The sequence below is a fragment of the Engraulis encrasicolus genome, chromosome 3, assembly GCF_034702125.1.
Source record: "Engraulis encrasicolus isolate BLACKSEA-1 chromosome 3, IST_EnEncr_1.0, whole genome shotgun sequence".
Classification (NCBI taxonomy): Eukaryota; Metazoa; Chordata; class Actinopteri; order Clupeiformes; family Engraulidae; genus Engraulis; species Engraulis encrasicolus.
In genome coordinates, this window is record NC_085859.1 from 46481113 (window position 1) to 46492060 (window position 10948).

The 10948-nt window shown below is 41.8% G+C and overlaps 1 long non-coding RNA gene across 2 annotated transcripts; it reads left to right on the forward strand.

Annotated features, from left to right (window-relative positions):
- The first annotated feature begins 803 nt into the window (after nt 1–803).
- Nucleotides 804–3359, forward strand: LOC134445463 (uncharacterized). 2 transcript variants are annotated; one of them, XR_010034267.1, is made up of 4 exons: nt 804–843; nt 1721–1877; nt 2009–2167; nt 2886–3359. It is a non-coding gene; the product is annotated as an uncharacterized LOC134445463 (long non-coding RNA). The 2 variants fall into 2 exon arrangements; XR_010034266.1 differs by lacking the exon at nt 804–843 and having other exon boundaries at nt 1194–1877.
- Nucleotides 3360–10948: the final 7589 nt, after the last annotated feature.

The window sequence follows — 10948 nt, forward strand, 5'->3', positions numbered from 1 at the left end:
ATGACCGCCTATTAGGCCGGAAGGTGACCCTCGAAAAGTGCTTCAGAAACCGAACTTCGCTCCACAGCCTCCGAACAAACAGACATTCAGTTCATAAAAAAGAAAGACTTATATAGAGGATTTAAAACCTCTGTTCGGAATAGTCCGCACTGCAAGGCTATTCAAATTCGCAACGTGTAATGACGAACTACTGTCTCCGAGGCGTATGTAGATATTCGGCCGGCGTAATAATACTTTTCGCCTCGAGAGGTGCCACGGTTGAAGCGTCATCAGAAGGAACGAATCAGCTAACTGCTATGTCAGCTGAGATGAGGAGTAAACGGAAGTAGCATGGCTACCGAAGGAGCTGGTCGAGTAGTAGCCTACCGAGGAAGACGAAATCTCGACCGAAAATGTACAAAAAAAGACATCTTCGAAACGCAAGTTGTGTTACATGCATATATCTTCGGTCAAGCATTAAGAAACACGGAATTTCACCAATATACGGTGGAATACATATCGAAATTTTCGGCAGCGGCTAGAATTGAAGGGTGAGTGCAGAGACGTAGCAGAACATTTTAAGCAATGTATTGAGTTGGAGTTTGACGAAATTCCCGAGGATGCGGCTCTCCATCCCACATGCTACCGGAGGTTTATTGACAAGCGGGAAATTGAACGAGTCACACGGCGTGTCTTGCGAGAGGCAGAGAGGGGAGATGGCCAACAAGACCCCCGAACTAGCCAGGCTACCTCCGCTTTATCGGCTGTGACCACCACTCCGACCAGGAAACTGCGATCCAGATCAAGCTTGGCCATCACGAGACCAGACGTCAAAGAGAACGAAAACACAGACTTTAACCGCAGGTAAGATTACTCTCACCCCCACCACACAGTCTATGCGAATGCATCCCATCCCCCAAATCACACACACACACACACACACACACACACACACACACACACACACACACACACACACAGATGTTAGTAGAAGTTGACTGACTATCTAGCCCACACTGCTGCACAATCATTGTTTTTTTTGTCTAATTCTAATATGAATGCACGTGTGAATTGGCATAATGTGTTATGTGTGAAATTACATTCCAATAGCCTGCAAAACATCCCCATGCCTATAGTACCCCCAGTGTTTTAGGTTTTAGATGTTTAAATGAATCACACTTTGTCTTAAATAGGATAGGGTATGTTTATATGGATGTCAAAGCATGACTCTGAATATCTGTTCAGAAATGTGGCTCCTCAGCCTGATGGCCTGTCTGGTTAAGACACTGCTTCTGCCATCCCATCCCCCGTGCCATTCCCCTACCCCCCACTGCCCCCCTCTCTCACTTGTACACTTGGGATTTTTCCGCTTCTGTCCCTGGGCAGCCTCAGTGACCAGGCTCAAGAGGTGTGTCCTGGCTGTGCTGTACATCTGTGTGCTTAACCCCTTAGCACAGCACCTATGTTATAACCTTACTGTCACCAAAATTTTAATATGTATGTCTTAATCTGTTACTCTGCACTGTCATAGCAATGTTGTTATGATGTAGTTTTCAGCAAATAGTGAATAAGCCCGCTGGCAACCCCATCTGCACTGCAGTAAGAGGCTACGGAATGCTTTTTTGGGAGGTGCAACACCCATCGCCATTTTTTTTTTTTTTACAATACCACTCCACCAGGAAAAATGTCTAATTGTTTGCCTGTCTATTTATTCATTCTTTTTTCTTTTCTTTTGTACAAGGCAAGTTGCAGGAAGCAGCTGAAGTAAAGGAAGCCAAGAGCATCCTCATTCACATCAAGGACAGAGACTGTGTGGCTCTGGAGGTGCAGTACCACAGAAGTTGCTACAGAGAGTACACAAGGTTTTTGAGTGAGCCTGTCAGAGCAGAGAAAGAACAGTAAGTCAATCTTAATTTTATATAGAAACACAGTACAATGTGTGTCCTATGATTGAGACAGTTTGTTCTCACAACATGGATCTCACAAAGAAAGCTCTCACAACACACATCTTCTTCTATATTTTTGTAAGGATTGGGCCAACATTTGATCTGAGCTACAAGTTATTCTGCGAGAGGGTAATCCGCTAAAGGCTACTGATCAACCAATAGGTGCTGAGGATGAGCCAACTGAGGAAGGCCTTTATTGCCCTTGTGCAGTCAAGTAAAGGTGTTGATGCTTCAACCTACAGGTAATTGCAAGTCAGTGTATTACGAGGTAAAGTTCACGCATGTGACTTAAAGGACCACTTCAGTCAATTTCAATATGCTGTTGTATTGCTCATACCCTTAACTTGTCAGTACCCGGTGATGGCACATTTTTCGGCTCAGCCCTTACCGAGATATGAGCTATTCTAATGGGGGCAGCATTTGTTTACATTGTTTACAACATAGGCCTACTCCAAATATTTAAAGGGTGTCGCTGTTTGCTAGTTGTCGGCTGATGTTGTATAACCTTTTGGATGTTTTTGGGAATAAATAAAAATGTTTTTTGAAATGTAAACAAAGCGCTGCCCTCATTACAATGACCAGAATCTCGGAAAAGGCTGAAGAAGAAGAAAAAAAAATCTCTAGTACTGACACGTCCAGGGTAGTGTGAGCATTACAACTGCATGTTGAAATTGACTGAAATTATTCTCTAACACTCTGCTTGTCATCTGCACATACTGTACTTGTAATATTTTGAAATAAGGAGGATGGCAGTATTCTTGATAGTGTGATGTTCGTTACAGTATGTGCTTCCCTTGGGAATACTTGGTATTATATCTGTTGCATAGCAAGTAAACTCCACCAATATTATTTATTCACTCCGAGTTAATGTGTGAGGGTGGCTATTGCATATCAGCGACTACATGAAGCCCCACTATGCTTGTACTGATATGCCTCTTTTTTGTTGATTTGTGTTTACAGACAGGATATATTGAAGAAGAGGCTCAGTCGTGATTTTCCTCAGCTAGTGTTCCACACCCCCGCCAAACGCAACACATCTGAACTGGTTTTTGCTGAGAACTTGTCGACGAATGCAGTCTTGGACTTGTTACCATCAGGTGCGGAGACGACTCAGTCCAGCGAAATGAGCCAGACAGACAGCGACACAGAAAGGAGGAAGTCAAAGCAACCAACCACAGCAGAGGAGACACGGACACTTTACACAGCAGCTTTGCTTTTGAAGAGGCTGCTTAGTCACAGTCCTGGCATGTCATGCCCATGGCCCCCAACTGCAGTAAACTTCAATCTCACTGAAGTCATTTGCTGTGGCATGCGCAAAAGATGTGTACCTGGATGCTTTCACACAGTTCATGAAAATGCCGGTTCATGTGTATGCCACTTGTTTTGATTTTTTTATTTGTTGTATAGTTATTAGTGAATAAATGAATACATGAATACCTGAATGGTCCTTATCATTGATCATTACATTATTTCCATTTATTAATGTGAATATGAAAAGGTAACCTTATCATCCACTTGTATAATAGTTGTTGGTGCTATAAACAAAGCACTGTTACAATCACTTAGAGGGTTATCAATAGCCTGTGTTATCTATAGCCTACTTATTGTAATTGTTTCCATTAATTGCTCAAAACCACAGTATGAAATGTCAATTGCAAAATTGTGCCTTGTGCTGTAAATAAAGCACTGTTTATGATTTATTTAGAACTTATCCCAATCCAGAGATATATGCATGAGTATTATTTTTGATAATTGTTATTAAATGTGAACATGAAAAGGTAACCTTATCATCCACTTGCACAATAGTTGTTGGTGCTATAAACAAAGCACTGTTTGGAGTTACAATCACTTAGAGGGTTATCAATAGCCTGGGTTATCTATAGCCTACTTATTGCAATTGTTTCCATTAATTGCTCAAATCCACAGTATGAAATGTCAATAGCATAATTATGCTTTGTTCAGTAAATAAAGCATTATTTATTATTTATTTAGAATTTGTCCCAATCCAGAAATGTAGGCACGAGTATTATTTTTGATAATTGTTATTATATAGCCTCTTCCAAAGGGTATTTTAGGAGATTCTTACAGGTAGGTCAGACAGACGGCTTGTCATTATTTTCAGTTTTTCAAACGGCTTGCCACTTTTTCGCCGTAAATCGGCTACGTGATTGGTTTAAAACGGTCACATGGTGTCCAGTGACGTAAAAATCGTCATTCCCTACAGAGGGTAAGATTTCTTACTAAAATGTCACCGTTTTAATTACGTGCACGATTACATGAAGCGGACATTTCACGGTAAGTTGAACATAGCTTTGGTCGTTTCATCATCTAAGGGACCTGCTGTTCGGAAGCTGTGGAGCGAGGTTGAACGAAAAGGGCTGTCACCCTACGGCCTATATATAAACAATGCTATTTTTATATATAGGCCTATGTTTTTGTTGTTGGTTAATTACAGTGATATATGGTGTTAAAGTGTTATATTGTGTTGTTATATAGCATAAAACACCATAAAAATGAATAAAACAGCTTAATTTGAACTTGAAATACAGTATAGGCCTATATAACTTTTCACTCCTTTGATGCGCAGTGTCCACATATGTGGACAGTAAAATAACTTCCACATCAAAAGAGATTTTTGAAAAATTCCAAAAGATTCTTCATATTAGCTCCATTATGAGTGAGAAAATCAATATATAAAAAATCTTGCACATTTTTTTCATGGTGTCTGCATGAAAGGGTTAACTTTTTTCATCCCCAGACAAAAGGGCTAGTAGATGTCCACACTTACTAATGGGTCAAAGTGGCTAGAAAGTTGGTCTTTTCTACCAGCCAAACTGAAATTTCACCAGCATTTGGCAGGTTGGCTGGTGTTAATTTAGAGCTGATCATAAACATTGAAAGGACATAGGACATGCAGGCTACAATTCCATTTTCATAGAAATAGTGATCTGGTATGTGGTGTACAGCCTACCGTATGTGGGCAGAGTCACAAATACAAAACCGATACGAGTGCAAATACATTAATATCTGTATTTGCTGATATTGAGTACCAATACGTTTACCCCCAACAAACAATGACAATGATGCATAGCATTTGTTTGATTGTCCATTTACATGTAAATTGAAATGTCGTGAATGTATGAGGCGACGCTTTTTTCCCATGCTGCTTTCAAGTCAACAGAGCATGATGAGATATTGCATTGTTTTGTGCAGTAGCAGTAGCAGTGTCTGGTATCGGCAAGTGTTTGATGAGTACAAGTATGAGTATACTCTCCTTGTAAGTCTCTTTGAACAAAGTCGTCTGCTAAATACTAATGTAATGTAATGTATTGTAATGTAATGTTATAATGAGCTAGTATGCATTCCTAATATTTTTGTCCATTTCCACTGCTTCCTACTCTTTTTTTGTACAATCAATCTGGAGTTTTTCAACTTGCGGAAATTAGGACAAAAAAAATCCGCCTTTTGAAGTTAAAGACCGATATGTCTTGTAATATGTCACAGTATTCCATAATTTATAACCTATGTATATTAATTCAGTGTTAATGTTTGTTTATGAACTATACATCTTAGGCCAAGAAGTTATGTAAGCTGTGATGGATGTGCTTTGAAGAGACCATATAATTTAGGTGTTTTACAGGGCATACATTTTACTCAGTGTTGTCATTTTAGAAATAGAACACAAGTCTAAAAAACTTTAATGAAGGGGAAAACATCATTAGTCAAACATACATTACTGTAGGATTTTAGAACTGAACCATTAATTACGATGGCAGATCAGGAAGTTGTGTAATATTCTGTGAAGTATAAAGATGAATATCACAGCAATGTGCCGGCCACAAAATGGAAATACAACACAGACCGTCAAAGTTCAACCTCCAGGACTCTTCCCACCCTGCTGTCACTTTACTCTGATACTCTTTTTGAACCCCCACCCCCTTTCTCTGTGGGTGTGTGTATGTGTGTACACACACGTGATCTTTTTCCTCTCACATTCTGTTTAGGAGATCCTTTGAAGGTCCATTAGTGACACACCATCAGCCTTATTGCTTTCATACATCCGTTAAAAGATTTCTATTGAGATGTTTTTGTGTGGCCTTTTATGAGTCCTAGTGTTTTTGTTTGTCTCCGACAGAGTCGATTTTTCACAGCCTCACATGAAACGGCCTGGGGAGGACAGATAGCGGAGCTTTGGAGGGGTTATCTGACTGAATACACATGGTGTTATGGGAAATCATTAACCCTTTCAAGAATGAACAGTTGGGCAGACTTCACAGTAGACACATTCTCCCAAACCTGTAGACTATTGGCAGATAGTGAGATGCTTCACTTGCCATTTGAATGCCCTCCCTTGGCAATTTTGTGTTATTTTTTTTTTTCTTGGCTTGCCATGTAGTGGCAGGTTGCGGTTGACAAGTAAATAGGTCTGTGAGAGATATATGTGGAGGAAGGGTTGAGACTGAGAGGAATCACTTGAATGTTGTGGGAAGGATTTATGTGTGAGTGCAATGTGCACTTACCACTTACCTGTGGTTTTAACTGTCATGGGCATCAGCGGCAGACTGGAAACAGAAATTTGGTGATTCTGTTTTTTTAATGTATTTATTTATTTGTTAACAAATCCAGAGGCACTCTTTTTTCGTGTGACTTGTGGTGAACACATTAAGGCACATCAAAGGGATTCTGTTAGCCATCTGAAGTATTTGTGTGGTTATGCATAATTGATGACACACTGAATTTTTTCATTTGCCCCGACTGCTCTGCGTGTGCTCGGAAGTGATGATGGCAAAGTGTGAGAGCTCTCATCCCGCCGATCGACCCCACATACGCTTCCCTACAGCTCACAGCTCACACACATGCTTTGAAACCAGAATTAGGCACCATTTAAGTGATGGGAAATGGTCAGGCCTGGTCAGGGTCAGGGAGAGAGGTGGCCCCAGAATTGGGTCCCCATTACATTGTTTGTATTGGGAGGGAGGGTCCAAATCAGATGACTTTTTCCTGGGCCCAGCCAAACAGCGGCCCTGGAAGTAGCAGTGGGTGTGGGGGGCTGTTTTGATCTAAATATGGCAACGGATGACTTAACAGATTACGACATTAGCATTTAAATGGAAATTTTCCGTGTTTGTGTTTATGATTAAGAGGAGGGCATGAGTTGGAAATGATGGTGGTCATCTAACCTCCCTTCACAGTTTAGGTCCTGCAGTCAGAACTGGATGCTTCCAATCAGCACTTAACTGATCATGTTCTTCCAATCATTTGCTTAGATTGCAGTCAAAACATCTTTGATATTTTCACAGGCTGTAATGATATCCATAAGGATATGATGTGACAGCCAGTGAATAAATAAGTCAGCGGGTTAACATATCAACTTCAATCAGAATTTCTGAAAACTGTGTTTTTATGCTGAGGGGAAAAAATATATAGGATGCTAAAGGGTTGCATCCATAAAGTGACATGATGCATTCACAGGCGATCAAAACATGGTCGTCTCGCCTCAGCATATTCAAAGGCTGCCTTCAAAAATAAATAAAAACATTTTGAAGATGAAATTGTAACTGCAGCAGTGATTCGGTCCAGGGCTGGACGGGTAATCTGGTATACTATACAGGGCATTGTCCCGGTGGGCCAACAATCCTCGATAGTCAATGCTGTTATTTACTGTTTCCAGTGACTGACGAGCCCTAAATTTAGATGGGGTGTTCCACTGGTCCATCTATGTATTTAATATAGACACAGTGGACTGAGCTACAGTATAAACAAATCATGATTTTGTAGAAAAGCAGGGGCCTGGTCTACTATGCCAAAAATGCCTGGGCCGTTTTGCGTTCCTAGTCCCAGTCCAGCACTGATTTGTTGTGATCACTTTCTGTTTTCCCCTCTTCCAGGGGCGCCGCTAAAAAAATTGGGCCCCATGAAAGATTCAAATTTTGGGCCCCCAAAATGACAAATTATGTTATCAGCATCCTTCCAGGGGCCCTGTCAATGCTGTTGGGCCCTTAGAATCTGTAACACCTTTCCCCCCCTCGCGGCACCCATGCCTCTTCATCTATACTCCACTTTGCAGCAGCAGACGCATGACGCGAGAAGGCTGCCTCCCCTGCAGTGCCATGTTAACTGGCTGAGCTCCAGTGGATTTGGGGATTGCTCATGGTGATGTTGGGGCTTATCTTGACTTACAGCTGGCTTGGTGTACGGATATCTGCCAAGCTAACGCTATTGATCATCTGTGTGTATCAGGCAGGTAACGTTATTGGTCATGGTCATTACATGCAGGTAAACACCACAGGGCATGGATTTGCATGCCAGAGCACATTAATGTACAACTGGTGTATGTAGGGCCTATAAGTTGCTGTGATTGCTATGCATCCTATTGGCAAGGATTCAAATTTACAGCGCAATCTTGTTAATAATGCTTTTTGCGGCCAGAGTTATTAGGACTAATTTTCTCCTTCAAGAATGTGGAGCTGTTGACCTACAGAATGCACATGAGAAATAAGCTGACAGTGAAACAAGCAGACAAAAAAGTTTATAGCAAGGATTGGAATGAAGTGATGCTACCCCTTGCTGTTTTTCATACTATGCATATTAATGTTCATGAAGGTAACGGCTCTATGAAATGAGCCAATGAATTAAAATAAAGAAACACCATTGAAACAAACACAAACACACACACACACACACATCAACATTCAGGCTACACATATGCAGACGGCTACTCAGGAGGCACACTGTCTCTGTCCGTGGTGCTGAAAATGAATCGGTGCGAAATGTTACATGCTGGTATGGCGTAGAGGGGTTACAAGTTTGTAAATAAGTTGGCAGCTTACCTCCCTGGCAAATGCCTTGAACCTCACCTCCTGGCAGACAAGTATGGATTTCAGTGTTAACCCTATCCAGACTGGGGGGGGGGGAGAGATAAAAGTGCCCGCACCAACTTTGATGTTGTATAATTCCTTAACGACTTAAGATATGACTACGAAACTTTGTGACTTTTCCTAACATTTAGTTGGCTACAGTTAAGTACCAAAAGATTAGGTTTATCATTTTTGTCGTTGCCATGGCAACGGTTTTCTGACAGGTTTGTCTGACCAAAAATCACTTTACCATATCTATGACGCCATATATTTTCATATTTTTTTGTTATTTCCATTAGCATCAGACAACTCTGTGAGCATTTAAGTGGTTTGAAGCATAACCATAAAAAGCATAATCATTAAAATGTAAGTGCATTAGCTAAATTTGATGGAAAATACATTATGGCAAGATTTTGGGCATAATAAGATAATGATGTCATAATGACGTCATAATACCAGATAATTACACAAAAATTATGTTATCCATAGATGTCCATATGTAGATCATCTCCCACAAGTTTCGTAGTCTTACTGTATTCCGTTCCGTTCCTGTATTCCAGGCCCAGGAATGCCTAAAAAGCCCAGTCTGAATAGGGTTCAACCTGCTGTCATGACTGTACTTCGTTCAATTGTCTTAATTTCCAGTTTTTCCCTCTACTTCACCACAGGCTACAGGGCTGTCATCATTTGTTGTTGTACATATCTTTATTGCTCTCTTAAAATGAAATGTTCCTGGTGTTTAAAATGTCACGGCTGTCCTTAGCCCTGGCTTAAAGTTAATCTCTCTATCTCTCTCTCTCTCCTGCCTTCTCTCTCTCTCTCTCTCTCTCTCTCTCTCTCTCTCTCTCTCTCTCTCTCTCTCTCTCTCTCTCTCTCTCTCTCTGTCTCTCTCTCTCTCTTTCTCTCTCTCTCACTCCCTCTCTTTCTCAGCCAGTTCTCTGTTTTCTCTCATAAAGACCGGGTGGCACACACAAGTCTCGCACTACATCTCATTTTTCAAAAAATAATTAACAGCAGTGCTTATTTTAGCTTCTGTATACAGCCTCTGAATGCCTCAAGTCCCATCATAAGACTCAATAGCACACTTTATCTGATATATGGCTTTCTATTTCAATAATCGCCCCATTGGCTCTCATACTCTAATTCACACAGTTTATCCAACATTGTTTCCTGATTGAAATAAGTCAAGGTTAATGACTTTACATGTTGATTGCCATGAGCACAACCAGGGAAGCCGACAGGGGGGGACAAAGAGGTCACATGTCCCGGGCCCAGGGAGAGAGGAGGCCCAGAAATGGATCCTCATTATATTGTATTGATTGGGTTTGGGGCCCTTTCAGATGTCTTTGTCCCGGGCCCAGCCAAAGATGTCAGCGGCCATGAGCACAACCACCACCAAAAAAACCCTCATCAGTCCCCAAAGTAATTTCAGAGAGCTACAGTATACTGCAGTGTTTTCCACAGTAGCCTACAGGCCGCCTAGCTGCCTCGCTAGCTTGTTCCAGCACTTTCTGACATTGATGGACCATCTGTTTCGCCGATGTGTCACCCGGGGCGGCTGAGGTGACGTGCGGTGTGTGGCACCCAGGGCTGGGCTGGGGAAGAAATACGACCCCCCCCTCATAATTAGCGACACAGAACTGACTCAAAGGTGGGCTCTGCACCCTCGTGGGCCCCTAATGAAAAAAAAAAATATAGGCCTATTTATATTATTGTATTCTTTTATTTCTGAAAATAGGGGCCCATGAGGGTGCAGGCCCCACGTGGAAATGCCTTCTATGCCAGATGGCCAGTCCAGCCCTATATATATATATACAGTATATATGGGGTAATGCCCGCTATGCCAGATGGCCAGTCTAGCCCTGGTGGCACCTAGACCCTTTGACACCCCAACACTCTGATTGCTGCTGATTCAGCACTCTTGGGGCTCTGCGCTGCCACTCCGTAATTATGCCCTGTGACTGGTCAATGCCACAAGTACATCTGCTTCAGCATCAGCAGGCCTGCCTCCCTTTGTACTGTGCCATTGGTAGTACAGGTACTGTAGGTGACAGTAGAAGGCTGGACACCGCTGTATAAAACACTAACTCACTTGTCTGTGATTGGGGTACTGTAAGTCCAAGATGGTTTGCATCTGATTTAATTAAAGGGAGATCACAGTACAAA